This window comes from Anopheles funestus, chromosome 3RL (assembly GCF_943734845.2).
Source record: "Anopheles funestus chromosome 3RL, idAnoFuneDA-416_04, whole genome shotgun sequence".
In the NCBI taxonomy this organism is placed as follows: Eukaryota; Metazoa; Arthropoda; class Insecta; order Diptera; family Culicidae; genus Anopheles; species Anopheles funestus.
This window is the reverse complement of record NC_064599.1, coordinates 72,077,803-72,094,459: the sequence shown is the minus strand read 5'-3', so window position 1 is coordinate 72,094,459 and position 16,657 is coordinate 72,077,803. Positions and strand designations below refer to the sequence as shown.

Sequence of the window (16,657 nt, the reverse complement as noted above, 5' to 3'; positions counted from 1 at the left end):
AAAAAGAATAAAAAATCAGAAAAAAATTTTAAAAAAAATTTCCACTCGAAAATTTCATAAGGGGTACCCCTTGCCATTTTTTTGAGAAATTTTGCAAAAAAAATTAAATTGATTTATTTTAATGCCAATTGGTTGCAATGAGTTTCTTTTCACTCAAATAATGCTTTAAATTAAAAAAAGAGTAAAAAATCAGAAAAAATTAAAAAAATATAAAAATTTGAAAATTTCATAAGGCTCATTTTTGCACCAACTTTTGCCTATAACTCGGTCAGTATCCAACGGATCGCCAATCTTTAACCTGTGGTCGATAGATGGCACCAATGGCTACATTTCCTTCTTGGACGGCCATGCCCTCAGATGTCTGTGTCAGAAGTTATTCGAGGAATCAAGTTCCTTACCCTGTTTGAGAAAATGTAAAATTTTCCTCATTTTTGCACCAAATTTTGCCCATAACTCGGTCGGTATCCAACGGATCGCCAATCTTTAACCTGTGGTCGATAGATGGCACCAATGGCTACATTTCCTTCTTGGACGGCCATGCCCTCAGATGTCTGTGCCAGAAGTTATTCGAGGAACCAAGTTCCTTACCCTGTTTGAGAAAATGTAAAGTTTTCCTCATTTTTGAGTAATTTAGCAAAATTTAAAAATATGATATATTTTAATGCGAATTTTGTTGCAATAAGTTTCTTTTCACTTAAATAATGCTTTAAATTAAAAAAAGAATAAAAAATCAGAAAAAAAATTTAAAAAAATTTTCCACTCGAAAATTTCATAAGGGGTACCCCTTGCCATTTTTTTGAGAAATTTTGCAAAAAAAATTAAATTGATTTATTTTAATGCCAATTGGTTGCAATGAGTTTCTTTTCACTCAAATAATGCTTTAAATTAAAAAAAGAGTAAAAAATCAGAAAAAATTAAAAAAATATAAAAATTTGAAAATTTCATAAGGCTCATTTTTGCACCAACTTTTGCCTATAACTCGGTCAGTATCCAACGGATCGCCAATCTTTAACCTGTGGTCGATAGATGGCACCAATGGCTCCATTTTCTTCTTGGACGGCCATGCCCTCAGATGTCTGTGCCAGAAGTTATTCGAGGAACCAAGTTCCTTACCCTGTTTGAGAAAATGTAAAATTTTCTTCATTTTTGAGTAATTTAGCAAAATTTAAAAATATGATATATTTTAATGCGAATTTTGTTGCAATAAGTTTCTTTTCACTTAAACAATGCTTTAAATTAAAAAAAGAATAAAAAATCAGAAAAAAATTTTAAACAAATTTTCCACTCGAAAATTTCATAAGGGGTACCCCTTGCCATTTTTTTGAGAAATTTTGCAAAAAAAATTAAATTGATTTATTTTAATGCCAATTGGTTGCAATGAGTTTCTTTTCACTCAAATAATGCTTTAAATTAAAAAAAGAGTAAAAAATCAGAAAAAATTAAAAAAATATAAAAATTAGAAAATTTCATAAGGCTCATTTTTGCACCAACTTTTGCCTATAACTCGGTCAGTATCCAACGGATCGCCAATCTTTAACCTGTGGTCGATAGATGGCACCAATGGCTACATTTCCTTCTTGGACGGCCATGGCCTCAGATGTCTGTGCCAGAAGTTATTCGAGGAACCAAGTTCCTTACCCTGTTTGAGAAAATGTAAAATTTTCCTCATTTTTGCACCAAATTTTGCCCATAACTCGGTCGGTATCCAACGGATCGCCAATCTTTAACCTGTGGTCGATAGATGGCACCAATGGCTACATTTCCTTCTTGGACGGCCATGCCCTCAGATGTCTTTGCCAGAAGTTATTCGAGGATCCAAGTTCCCTACCCTGTTTGAGAAAATGTAAAATTTTCTTCATTTTTGAGTAATTTAGCAAAATTTATAAATATGATATATTTTAATGCGAATTTTGTTGCAATAAGTTTCTTTTCACTTAAATAATGCTTTAAATTAAAAAAAGAATAAAAAATCAGAAAAAATTTTTAAAAAAAATTTCCACTCGAAAATTTCATAAGGGGTACCCCTTGCCATTTTTTTGAGAAATTTTGCAAAAAAAATTAAATTGATTTATTTTAATGCCAATTGGTTGCAATGAGTTTCTTTTCACTCAAATAATGCTTTAAATTAAAAAAAGAGTAAAAAATCAGAAAAAATTAAAAAAATATAAAAATTTGAAAATTTCATAAGGCTCATTTTTGCACCAACTTTTGCCTATAACTCGGTCAGTATCCAATGGATCGCCAATCTTTGAACTGAGGTCGATAGATGGCACCAATGGCTACATTTCCTTCTTGAACGGCCATGCCCTCAGATGTCTGTGTCAGAAGTTATTCGAGGAATCAAGTTCCTTACCCTGTTTGAGGAAATGTAAAATTTTCCTCATTTTTGCACCAAATTTTGCCCATAACTCGGTCGGTATCCAACGGATCGCCAATCTTTAACCTGTGGTCGATAGATGGCACCAATGGCTACATTTCCTTCTTGGACGGCCATGCCCTCAGATGTCTGTGCCAGAAGTTATTCGAGGAACCAAGTTCCTTACCCTGTTTGAGAAAATGTAAAGTTTTCCTCATTTTTGCACCAAATTTTGCCTATAACTCAGACAGTATCCAACGGATCGCCAATCTTTAACCTGTGGTCGATAGATGGCACCAATGGCTACATTTCCTTCTTGGACGGCCATGCCCTCAGATGTCTGTGTCAGAAGTTATTCGAGGAACCAAGTTCCTTACCCTGTTTGAGAAAATGTAAAATTTTCCTCATTTTTGCACCAACTTTTGCCTATAACTCGGTCAGTATCCAACGGATCGCCAATCTTTAACCTGTGGTCGATAGATGGCACCAATGGCTACATTTCCTTCTTGGACGGCCATGCCCTCAGATGTCTGAGCCAGAAGTTATTCGAGGAACCAAGTTCCTTACCCTGTTTGAGAAAATGTAAAGTTTTCCTCATTTTTGCACCAAATTTTGCCTATAACTCAGACAGTATCCAACGGATCGCCAATCTTTAACCTGTGGTCGATAGATGGCACCAATGGCTACATTTCCTTCTTGGACGGCCATGCCCTCAGATGTCTGTGTCAGAAGTTATTCGAGGAACCAAGTTCCTTACCCTGTTTGAGAAAATGTAAAATTTTCCTCATTTTTGCACCAAATTTTGCCCATAACTCGGTCGGTATCCAACGGATCGCCAATCTTTAACCTGTGGTCGATAGATGGCACCAATGGCTACATTTCCTTCTTGGACGGCCATGCTCTCGGAAGTCTGTGCCAGAAGTTATTCGAGAAACCAAGTTCCTTACCCTGTTTGAGAAAATGTAAAATTTTCTTCATTTTTGCACCAAATTTTGCCCATAACTTAGTCAGTATCCAACGGATCGCCAATCTTTAACCTGTGGTCGATAGATGGCACCAATGGCTACATTTCCTTCTTGGACGGCCATGCGCTCAGATGTCTGTGCCAGAAGTTATTCGAGGAATCAAGTTCCCTACCCTGTTTGAGAAAATGTAAAATTTTCTTCATTTTTGAGTAATTTAGCAAAATTTAAAAATATGATATATTTTAATGCGAATTTTGTTGCAATAAGTTTCTTTTCACTGAAACAATGCTTTAAATTAAAAAAAGAATAAAAAATCAGAAAAAAATTTTAAAAAAATTTTCCACTCGAAAATTTCATAAGGGGTACCCCTTGCCATTTTTTTGAGAAATTTTGCAAAAAAAATTAAATTGATTTATTTTAATGCCAATTGGTTGCAATGAGTTTCTTTTCACTCAAATAATGCTTTAAATTAAAAAAAGAGTAAAAAATCTGAAAAAATGAAAAAAATATAAAAATTTGAAAATTTCATAAGGCTCATTTCTGCACCAACTTTTGCCTATAACTCGGTCAGTATCCAACGGATCGCCAATCTTTGAACTGTGATCGATAGATGGCACCAATGGCTACATTTCCTTCTTGGACGGCCATGCCCTCAGATGTCTGTGTCAGAAGTTATTCGAGGAATCAAGTTCCTTACCCTGTTTGAGAAAATGTAAAGTTTTCCTCATTTTTGCACCAAATTTTGCCCATGACTCGGTCGGTATCCAACGGATCGCCAATCTTTAACCTGTGGTCGATAGATGGCACCAATGACTACATTTCCTTCTTGGACGGCCATGCCCTCAGATGTCTGTGCCAGAAGTTATTCGAGGAACCAAGTTCCTTACCCTGTTTGAGAAAATGTAAAGTTTTCCTCATTTTTGCACCAAATTTTGCCTATAACTCAGACAGTATCCAACGGATCGCCAATCTTTAACCTGTGGTCGATAGATGGCACCAATGGATACATTTCCTTCTTGGACGGCCATGCCCTCAGATGTCTGTGTCAGAAGTTATTCGAGGAACCAAGTTCCTTACCCTGTTTGAGAAAATGTAAAGTTTTCCTCATTTTTGCACCAAATTTTGCCTATAACTCAGACAGTATCCAACGGATCGCCAATCTTTAACCTGTGGTCGATAGATGGCACCAATGGCTACATTTCCTTCTTGGACGGCCATGCCCTCAGATGTCTGTGTCAGAAGTTATTCGAGGAACCAAGTTCCTTACCCTGTTTGAGAAAATGTAAAATTTTCCTCATTTTTGCACCAACTTTTGCCTATAACTCGGTCAGTATCCAACGGATCGCCAATCTTTAACCTGTGGTCGATAGATGGCACCAATGGCTACATTTCCTTCTTGGACGGCCATGCCCTCAGATGTCTGAGCCAGAAGTTATTCGAGGAACCAAGTTCCTTACCCTGTTTGAGAAAATGTAAAGTTTTCCTCATTTTTGCACCAAATTTTGCCTATAACTCAGACAGTATCCAACGGATCGCCAATCTTTAACCTGTGGTCGATAGATGGCACCAATGGCTACATTTCCTTCTTGGACGGCCATGCCCTCAGATGTCTGTGTCAGAAGTTATTCGAGGAACCAAGTTCCTTACCCTGTTTGAGAAAATGTAAAATTTTCCTCATTTTTGCACCAAATTTTGCCCATAACTCGGTCGGTATCCAACGGATCGCCAATCTTTAACCTGTGGTCGATAGATGGCACCAATGGCTACATTTCCTTCTTGGACGGCCATGCCCTCGGAAGTCTGTGCCAGAAGTTATTCGAGAAACCAAGTTCCTTACCCTGTTTGAGAAAATGTAAAATTTTCTTCATTTTTGCACCAAATTTTGCCCATAACTTAGTCAGTATCCAACGGATCGCCAATCTTTAACCTGTGGTCGATAGATGGCACCAATGGCTACATTTCCTTCTTGGACGGCCATGCGCTCAGATGTCTGTGCCAGAAGTTATTCGAGGAATCAAGTTCCCTACCCTGTTTGAGAAAATGTAAAATTTTCTTCATTTTTGAGTAATTTAGCAAAATTTAAAAATATAATATATTTTAATGCGAATTTTGTTGCAATAAGTTTCTTTTCACTGAAACAATGCTTTAAATTAAAAAAAGAATAAAAAATCAGAAAAAAATTTTAAAAAAATTTTCCACTCGAAAATTTCATAAGGGGTACCCCTTGCCATTTTTTTGAGAAATTTTGCAAAAAAAATTAAATTGATTTATTTTAATGCCAATTGGTTGCAATGAGTTTCTTTTCACTCAAATAATGCTTTAAATTAAAAAAAGAGTAAAAAATCTGAAAAAATGAAAAAAATATAAAAATTTGAAAATTTCATAAGGCTCATTTCTGCACCAACTTTTGCCTATAACTCGGTCAGTATCCAACGGATCGCCAATCTTTGAACTGTGATCGATAGATGGCACCAATGGCTACATTTCCTTCTTGGACGGCCATGCCCTCAGATGTCTGTGTCAGAAGTTATTCGAGGAATCAAGTTCCTTACCCTGTTTGAGAAAATGTAAAGTTTTCCTCATTTTTGCACCAAATTTTGCCCATAACTCGGTCGGTATCCAACGGATCGCCAATCTTTAACCTGTGGTCGATAGATGGCACCAATGGCTACATTTCCTTCTTGGACGGCCATGCCCTCAGATGTCTGTGCCAGAAGTTATTCGAGGAACCAAGTTCCTTACCCTGTTTGAGAAAATGTAAAGTTTTCCTCATTTTTGCACCAAATTTTGCCTATAACTCAGACAGTATCCAACGGATCGCCAATCTTTAACCTGTGGTCGATAGATGGCACCAATGGCTACATTTCCTTCTTGGACGGCCATGCCCTCAGATGTCTGTGTCAGAAGTTATTCGAGGAACCAAGTTCCTTACCCTGTTTGAGAAAATGTAAAATTTTCCTCATTTTTGCACCAAATTTTGCCCATAACTTAGTCAGTATCCAACGGATCGCCAATCTTTAACCTGTGGTCGATAGATGGCACCAATGGCTACATTTCCTTCTTGGACGGCCATGCCCTCAGATGTCTGTGCCAGAAGTTATTCGAGGAATCAAGTTCCCTACCCTGTTTGAGAAAATGTAAAATTTTCTTCATTTTTGAGTAATTTAGCAAAATTTAAAAATATGATATATTTTAATGCGAATTTTGTTGCAATAAGTTTCTTTTCACTGAAACAATGCTTTAAATTAAAAAAAGAATAAAAAATCAGAAAAAAATTTTAAAAAAATTTTCCACTCGAAAATTTCATAAGGGGTACCCCTTGCCATTTTTTTGAGAAATTTTGCAAAAAAAATTAAATTGATTTATTTTAATGCCAATTGGTTGCAATGAGTTTCTTTTCACTCAAATAATGCTTTAAATTAAAAAAAGAGTAAAAAATCTGAAAAAATGAAAAAAATATAAAAATTTGAAAATTTCATAAGGCTCATTTCTGCACCAACTTTTGCCTATAACTCGGTCAGTATCCAACGGATCGCCAATCTTTAACCTGTGGTCGATAGATGGCACCAATGGCTACATTTCCTTCTTGGACGGCCATGCCCTCAGATGTCTGAGCCAGAAGTTATTCGAGGAACCAAGTTCCTTACCCTGTTTGAGAAAATGTAAAGTTTTCCTCATTTTTGCACCAAATTTTGCCTATAACTCAGACAGTATCCAACGGATCGCCAATCTTTAACCTGTGGTCGATAGATGGCACCAATGGCTACATTTCCTTCTTGGACGGCCATGCCCTCAGATGTCTGTGTCAGAAGTTATTCGAGGAACCAAGTTCCTTACCCTGTTTGAGAAAATGTAAAATTTTCCTCATTTTTGCACCAAATTTTGCCCATAACTCGGTTGGTATCCAACGGATCGCCAATCTTTAACCTGTGGTCGATAGATGGCACCAATGGCTACATTTCCTTCTTGGACGGCCATGCCCTCGGAAGTCTGTGCCAGAAGTTATTCGAGAAACCAAGTTCCTTACCCTGTTTGAGAAAATGTAAAATTTTCTTCATTTTTGCACCAAATTTTGCCCATAACTTAGTCAGTATCCAACGGATCGCCAATCTTTAACCTGTGGTCGATAGATGGCACCAATGGCTACATTTCCTTCTTGGACGGCCATGCGCTCAGATGTCTGTGCCAGAAGTTATTCGAGGAATCAAGTTCCCTACCCTGTTTGAGAAAATGTAAAATTTTCTTCATTTTTGAGTAATTTAGCAAAATTTAAAAATATGATATATTTTAATGCGAATTTTGTTGCAATAAGTTTCTTTTCACTGAAACAATGCTTTAAATTAAAAAAAGAATAAAAAATCAGAAAAAAATTTTAAAAAAATTTTCCACTCGAAAATTTCATAAGGGGTACCCCTTGCCATTTTTTTGAGAAATTTTGCAAAAAAAATTAAATTGATTTATTTTAATGCCAATTGGTTGCAATGAGTTTCTTTTCACTCAAATAATGCTTTAAATTAAAAAAAGAGTAAAAAATCTGAAAAAATGAAAAAAATATAAAAATTTGAAAATTTCATAAGGCTCATTTCTGCACCAACTTTTGCCTATAACTCGGTCAGTATCCAACGGATCGCCAATCTTTGAACTGTGATCGATAGATGGCACCAATGGCTACATTTCCTTCTTGGACGGCCATGCCCTCAGATGTCTGTGTCAGAAGTTATTCGAGGAATCAAGTTCCTTACCCTGTTTGAGAAAATGTAAAGTTTTCCTCATTTTTGCACCAAATTTTGCCCATAACTCGGTCGGTATCCAACGGATCGCCAATCTTTAACCTGTGGTCGATAGATGGCACCAATGGCTACATTTCCTTCTTGGACGGCCATGCCCTCAGATGTCTGTGCCAGAAGTTATTCGAGGAACCAAGTTCCTTACCCTGTTTGAGAAAATGTAAAGTTTTCCTCATTTTTGCACCAAATTTTGCCTATAACTCAGACAGTATCCAACGGATCGCCAATCTTTAACCTGTGGTCGATAGATGGCACCAATGGCTACATTTCCTTCTTGGACGGCCATGCCCTCAGATGTCTGTGTCAGAAGTTATTCGAGGAACCAAGTTCCTTACCCTGTTTGAGAAAATGTAAAATTTTCCTCATTTTTGCACCAAATTTTGCCCATAACTCGGTCAGTATCCAACGGATCGCCAATCTTTAACCTGTGGTCGATAGATGGCACCAATGACTACATTTCCTTCTTGGACGGCCATGCCCTCAGATGTCTGTGCCAGAAGTTATTCGAGGAACCAAGTTCCTTACCCTGTTTGAGAAAATGTAAAGTTTTCCTCATTTTTGCACCAAATTTTGCCTATAACTCAGACAGTATCCAACGGATCGCCAATCTTTAACCTGTGGTCGATAGATGGCACCAATGGCTACATTTCCTTCTTGGACGGCCATGCCCTCAGATGTCTGTGTCAGAAGTTATTCGAGGAACCAAGTTCCTTACCCTATTTGAGAAAATGTAAAGTTTTCCTCATTTTTGCACCAAATTTTGCCCATAACTCGGTCGGTATCCAACGGATCGCCAATCTTTAACCTGTGGTCGATAGATGGCACCAATGGCTACATTTCCTTCTTGGACGGCCATGCCCTCAGATGTCTGTGCCAGAAGTTATTCGAGAAACCAAGTTCCTTACCCTGTTTGAGAAAATGTAAAATTTTCTTCATTTTTGAGTAATTTAGCAAAATTTAAAAATATGATATAATTTTATGCGAATTTTGTTGCAATAAGTTTCTTTTCACTGAAACAATGCTTTAAATTAAAAAAAGAATAAAAAATCTGAAAAAAAATTTAAAAAAATTTTTCACTCGAAAATTTCATAAGGGGTACCCCTTGCCATTTTTTTGAGAAATTTTGCAAAAAAAATTAAATTGATTTATTTTAATGCCAATTGGTTGCAATGAGTTTCTTTTCACTCAAATAATGCTTTAAATTAAAAAAAGAGTAGAAAATCTGAAAAAATGAAAAAAATATAAAAATTTGAAAATTTCATAAGGCTCATTTCTGCACCAACTTTTGCCTATAACTCGGTCAGTATCCAACGGATCGCCAATCTTTGAACTGTGATCGATAGATGGCACCAATGGCTATATTTCCTTCTTGGACGGCCTTGCCCTCAGATGTCTGTGCCAGAAGTTATTCGAGGAACCAAGTTCCTACCCTGTTTGAGAAAATGTAAAATTTTCCTCATTTTTGCACCAACTTTTGCCTATAACTCAGTCAGTATACAACGGATCGCCAATCTTTAACCTGTGGTCGATAGATGGCACCAATGGCTACATTTCCTTCTTGGACGGCCATGCCCTCAGATGTCTGTGCCAGAAGTTATTCGAGGAACCAAGTTCCTTACCCTGTTTGAGAAAATGTAAAGTTTTCCTTATTTTTGCACCAAATTTTGCCTATAACTCGGTCAGTATCCAACGGATCGCCAATCTTTAACCTGTGGTCGATAGATGGCACCAAAGGCTACATTTTCTTCTTGGACGGCCATGCCCTCAGATGTCTGTGCCAGAAGTTATTCGAGGAACCAAGTTCCTTACCCTGTTTGAGAAAATTTAAAGTTTTCCTCATTTTTGAGTAATTTAGCAAAATTTAAAAATATGATATATTTTAATGCGAATTTTGTTGCAATAAGTTTCTTTTCACTGAAACAATGCTTTAAATTAAAAAAAGAATAAAAAATCAGAAAAAAATTTTAAAAAAATTTTCCACTTGAAAATTTCATAAGGGGTACCCCTTGCCATTTTTTTGAGAAATTTTGCAAAAAAAATTAAATTGATTTATTTTAATGCCAATTGGTTGCAATGAGTTTCTTTTCACTCAAATAATGCTTTAAATTAAAAAAAGAGTAAAAAATCTGAAAAAATTAAAAAAATATAAAAATTAGAAAATTTCATAAGGCTCATTTTTGCACCAACTTTTGCCTATAACTCGGTCAGTATCCAACGGATCGCCAATCTTTAACCTGTGGTCGATAGATGGCACCAATGGCTACATTTCCTTCTTGGACGGCCATGCCCTCAGATGTCTGTGCCAGAAGTTATTCGAGGAACCAAGTTCCTTACCCTGTTTGAGAAAATGTAAAATTTTCTTCATTTTTGAGTAATTTAGCAAAATTTAAAAATATGATATATTTTAATGCGAATTTTGTTGCAATAAGTTTCTTTTCACTGAAACAATGCTTTAAATTAAAAAAAGAATAAAAAATCAGAAAAAAATTTTAAAAAAATTTTCCACTCGAAAATTTCATAAGGGGTACCCCTTGCCATTTTTTTGAGAAATTTTGCAAAAAAAATTAAATTGATTTATTTTAATGCCAATTGGTTGCAATGAGTTTCTTTTCACTCAAATAATGCTTTAAATTAAAAAAAGAGTAAAAAATCTGAAAAAATTAAAAAAATATAAAAATTAGAAAATTTCATAAGGCTCATTTTTGCACCAACTTTTGCCTATAACTCGGTCAGTATCCAACGGATCGCCAATCTTTAACCTGTGGTCGATAGATGGCACCAATGGCTACATTTCCTTCTTGGACGGCCATGCCCTCAGATGTCTGTGCCAGAAGTTATTCGAGGAACCAAGTTCCTTACCCTGTTTGAGAAAATGTAAAATTTTCCTCATTTTTGCACCAAATTTTGCCCATAACTTAGTCAGTATCCAACGGATCGCCAATCTTTAACCTGTGGTCGATAGATGGCACCAATGGCTACATTTCCTTCTTGGACGGCCATGCGCTCAGATGTCTGTGCCAGAAGTTATACGAGGAATCAAGTTCCCTACCCTGTTTGAGAAAATGTAAAATTTTCTTCATTTTTGAGTAATTTAGCAAAATTTAAAAATATGATATATTTTAATGCGAATTTTGTTGCAATAAGTTTCTTTTCACTTAAATAATGCTTTAAATTAAACAAAAAATAAAAAATCAGAAAAAAATTTTAAAAAAATTTTCCACTCGAAAATTTCATAAGGGGTACCCCTTGCCATTTTTTTGAGAAATTTTGCAAAAAAAATTAAATTGATTTATTTTAATGCCAATTGGTTGCAATGAGTTTCTTTTCACTCAAATAATGCTTTAAATTAAAAAAAGAGTAAAAAATCTGAAAAAATTAAAAAAATATAAAAATTAGAAAATTTCATAAGGCTCATTTTTGCACCAACTTTTGCCTATAACTCGGTCAGTATCCAACGGATCGCCAATCTTTAACCTGTGGTCGATAGATGGCACCAATGGCTACATTTCCTTCTTGGACGGCCATGCCGTCAGATGTCTGTGTCAGAAGTTATTCGAGGAACCAAGTTCCTTACCCTGTTTGAGAAAATGTAAAATTTTCCTCATTTTTGCACCAAATTTTGCCCATAACTCGGTCAGTATCCAACGGATCGCCAATCTTTGACCTGTGATCGATAGATGGCACCAATGGCTACATTTCCTTCTTGGACGGCCTTGCCCTCAGATGTCTGTGCCAGAAGTTATTCGAGGAACCAAGTTCCTTACCCTGTTTGAGAAAATGTAAAATTTTCCTCATTTTTGCACCAACTTTTGCCTATAACTCGGTCAGTATCCAACGGATCGCCAATCTTTAACCTGTGGTCGATAGATGGCACCAATGGCTACATTTTCTTCTTGGACGGCCATGCCCTCAGATGTCTGTGCCAGAAGTTATTCGAGGAACCAAGTTCCTTACCCTGTTTGAGAAAATGTAAAATTTTCCTCATTTTTGCACCAAATTTTGCCCATAACTCAGTCAGTATCCAACGGATCGCCAATCTTTAACCTGTGGTCGATAGATGGCACCAATGGCTACATTTCCTTCTTGGACGGCCATGCGCTCAGATGTCTGAGCCAGAAGTTATTCGAGGAACCAAGTCCCTTACTCTGTTTGAGAAAATGTAAAATTTTCCTCATTTTTGTACCAAATTTTGCCCATAACTCAGTCAGTACCCAACGGATCGCCAATCTTTAACCTGTGGTCGATAGATGGCACCAATGGCTACATTTCCTTCTTGGACGGCCATGCCCTCAGATGTCTGTGCCAGAAGTTATTCGAGAAACCAAGTTCCTTACCCTGTTTGAGAAAATGTAAAATTTTCCTCATTTTTGCACCAAATTTGGCCCATAACTCAGTCAGTAACCAACGGATCGCCAATCTTTAACCTGTGGTCGATAGATGGCACCAATGGCTACATTTCCTTCTTGGACGGCCATGCGCTCAGATGTCTGTGCCAGAAGTTATTCGAGGAATCATGTTCCCTACCCTGTTTGAGAAAATGTAAAATTTTCTTCATTTTTGAGTAATTTAGCAAAATATATAAATATGATATATTTTAATGCGAATTTTGTTGCAATAAGTTTCTTTTCACTTAAACAATGCTTTCAATTAAAAAAAGAATAAAAAATCAGAAAAAAATTTTAAAAAAATTTTCCACTCGAAAATTTCATAAGGGGTACCCCTTGCCATTTTTTTGAGAAATTTTGCAAAAAAAATTAAATTGATTTATTTTAATGCCAATTGGTTGCAATGACTTTCTTTTCACTCAAATAATGCTTTAAATTAAAAAAAGAGTAAAAAATCAGAAAAAAATTAAAAAAATATAAAAATTTGAAAATTTCATAAGGCTCATTTTTGCACCAACTTTTGCCTATAACTCGGTCAGTATCCAACGGATCGCCAATCTTTAACCTGTGGTCGATAGATGGCACCAATGGCTACATTTCCTTCTTGGACGGCCATGCCCTCAGATGTCTGTGCCAGAAGTTATTCGAGGAACCAAGTTCCTTACCCTGTTTGAGAAAATGTAAAATTTTCCTCATTTTTGCACCAAATTTTGCCCATAACTCGGTCGGTATCCAACGGATCGCCAATCTTTAACCTGTGGTCGATAGATGGCACCAATGGCTACATTTCCTTCTTGGACGGCCATGCGCTCAGATGTCTTTGCCAGAAGTTATTCGAGGAACCAAGTTTCCTACCCTGTTTGAGAAAATGTAAAATTTTCTTCATTTTTGAGTAATTTAGCAAAATTTATAAATATGATATATTTTAATGCGAATTGTGTTGCAATAAGTTTCTTTTCACTTAAACAATGCTTTAAATTAAAAAAAGAATAAAAAATCAGAAAAAAATTTTAAAAAAATTTTCCACTCGAAAATTTCATAAGGGGTACCCCTTGCCATTTTTTTGAGAAATTTTGCAAAAAAAATTAAATTGATTTATTTTAATGCCAATTGGTTGCAATGAGTTTCTTTTCACTCAAATAATGCTTTAAATTAAAAAAAGAGTAAAAAATCAGAAAAAAATTAAAAAAATATAAAAATTTGAAAATTTCATAAGGCTCATTTTTGCACCAACTTTTGCCTATAACTCGGTCAGTATCCAACGGATCGCCAATCTTTAACCTGTGGTCGATAGATGGCACCAATGGCTACATTTCCTTCTTGGACGGCCATGCCCTCAGATGTCTGTGCCAGAAGTTATTCGAGGAACCAAGTTCCTTACCCTGTTTGAGAAAATGTAAAGTTTTCCTCATTTTTGCACCAAATTTTGCCTATAACTCAGACAGTATCCAACGGATCGCCAATCTTTAACCTGTGGTCGATAGATGGCATCAATGGCTACATTTCCTTCTTGGACGGCCATGCCCTCAGATGTCTGTGCCAGAAGTTATTCGAGGAATCAAGTTCCCTACCCTGTTTCAGAAAATGTAAAATTTTCTTCATTTTTGAGTAATTTAGCAAAATTTAAAAATATGATATATTTTAATGCGAATTTTGTTGCAATAAGTTTCTTTTCACTTAAATAATGCTTTAAATTAAAAAAAGAATAAAAAATCAGAAAAAAATTTAAAAAAAAATTTCCACTCGAAAATTTCATAAGGGGTACCCCTTGCCATTTTTTTGAGAAATTTTGCAAAAAAAATTAAATTGATTTATTTTAATGCCAATTGGTTGCAATGAGTTTCTTTTCACTCAAATAATGCTTTAAATTAAAAAAAGAGTAAAAAATCTGAAAAAATTAAAAAAATATAAAAATTTGAAAATTTCATAAGGCTCATTTTTGCACCAACTTTTGCCCATAACTCGGTCGGTATCCAACGGATCGCCAATCTTTAACCTGTGGTCGATAGATGGCACCAATGGCTACATTTCCTTCTTGGACGGCTATGTCCTCAGATGTCTGTGCCAGAAGTTATTCGAGGAACCAAGTTCCTTACCCTGTTTGAGAAAATGTAAAATTTTCCTCATTTTTGCACCAAATTTTGCCCATAACTTGGTCGGTATCCAACGGATCGCCAATCTTTAACCTGTGGTCGATAGATGGCACCAATGGCTACATTTCCTTCTTGGACGGCCATGCGCTCAAATGTCTGTGCCAGAAGTTATTCGAGGAACCAAGTTCCTTACCCTGTTTGAGAAAATGTAAAGTTTTCCTCATTTTTGAGTAATTTAGCAAAATTTATAAATATGATATATTTTAATGCGAATTTTGTTGCAATGAGTTTCTTTTCACTTAAATAATGCTTTAAATTAAAACAAGAATAAAAAATCAGAAAAAAATTTTAAAAAAATTTTCCACTCGAAAATTTCATAAGGGGTACCCCTTGCCATTTTTTTGAGAAATTTTGCAAAAAAAATTAAATTGATTTATTTTAATGCCAATTGGTTGCAATGAGTTTCTTTTCACTCAAATAATGCTTTAAATTAAAAAAAGAGTAAAAAATCTGAAAAAATTAAAAAAATATAAAAATTTGAAAATTTCATAAGGCTCATTTTTGCACCAACTTTTGCCTATAACTCGGTGAGTATCCAACGGATCGCCAATCTTTAACCTGTGGTCGATAGATGGCACCAATGGCTAAATTTTCTTCTTGGACGGCCATGCCCTCAGATGTCTGTGCCAGAAGTTATTCGAGGAACCAAGTTCCATACCCTGTTTGAGAAAATGTAAAATTTTCTTCATTTTTGAGTAATTTAGCAAAATTTATAAATATGATATATTTTAATGCGAATTTTGTTGCAATAAGTTTTTCTTCACTCAAATAATGCTTTAAATTAAAAAAAGAATATAAAATCAGAAAAAAAATTTAAAAAAAAATTCCACTCGAAAATTTCATAAGGCTTACCCCTTACGTTTTTTTTGAGAAAATTTGTAAAAAAAATTAAATTAATTTATTATGTTACCAATTGGTTGAAACAAGTTTCTTTTCAGTCAAATAGTGCTTTAAATAAGAAAAAGAATTAAAAATTATAAAATAATTGAAAAATTATAAAAATTTGAAAATTTGATAATGCTATGGCCTTACCTTTTTTTGGGTAATTTAGCAAAATGTTATAAATTGATTTATTTTAATGCCAATTGGTTGGAATAAGTTCACTCAAATAATACTTTAATAAAACTTTTCACCCAAATAATACTTTAAATAAAAAAAACATTCATTAAAAAAATTAATTTCAACTCAACTTTTGTTTCCGCTCACTCGTACATTATCGTTTCAACTCACGTATTTACTCTTTTTGCAACTCGACTTACGACAGCTACATGTTTACACTCATGAGTGGGTAAGTGAAAAAAGAGTCACTAAAAACTCCTCGTGGTGAGTGAACGAAACTCGTTCAATAAAACTTTTCAACTCACTATCTCACACTTACTCACTTAGCACATCTCTAGTTGGATCTTAGTAGGGATCCTTGATTAGATCGATCTTTTCCACGGTTTGGGTAATCCATGATGTTGCAATATGAAACAACGTCTCGTTTTTAAACTGCGAATAACTTACCAGACGTTGCATTTATTAGAAAAAACAGCAAAAATACTTCCTTAACAACCAACGAAAAAAAATATGTAAACATAAGCGTTCCTTGGAAAAAAATATGTAAACATCGATGACAGCGCTGGCAGTTCGTGCTGTTGCCCCTGCAAGCGCCAATCATATCATTGTGGAGACTAGCTAAAGCGCTAGAGTAGCAGCTAGAGGATATAAGTAACCTCCTTCGTTGGATGCTCTCTTGGCGTTGAAAAGTCGTTTTTGAATTCGGGTTTTGTTGCTTGCGCAGTAATCGAACTGCGGTTCATGTTCTGTTGTTGTTTCGCATGATGAAACTGCGGGGATTTTAACGCATGGAGAAGTGAGAAAATGATAAAACCTAGCTGCTTTATAAAAGAGTTTTCAAAGTTGTTCATCACGGAAACGATAAGTGGAAAACGGATCTTCTCTTTTCCTGATTTTACTGCCAGTTAAAGTATTTCTTTCCTTTCAAAAATTTGCACACACACAAGTGAAA

The 16,657-nt window shown here is 35.4% G+C and overlaps 1 long non-coding RNA gene across 5 annotated transcripts in view; it reads right to left on the bottom strand.

The window, feature by feature from the left end:
- Nucleotides 1-12,509, bottom strand: part of LOC125768493 (uncharacterized) — a 30,444-nt gene extending 17,935 nt beyond the window's left edge. For 2 of the 5 annotated variants that reach the window (XR_007418911.1, XR_007418910.1), the window contains exon 1: nt 11,773-12,508. This is a non-coding gene — a long non-coding RNA (uncharacterized LOC125768493). Of the gene's footprint in view, nt 1-11,772 lie in introns of all 5 variants that reach the window. The other 3 variants (XR_007418913.1, XR_007418912.1, XR_007418909.1) reach the window with 2 other exon arrangements.
- Nucleotides 12,510-16,657: the final 4,148 nt, after the last annotated feature.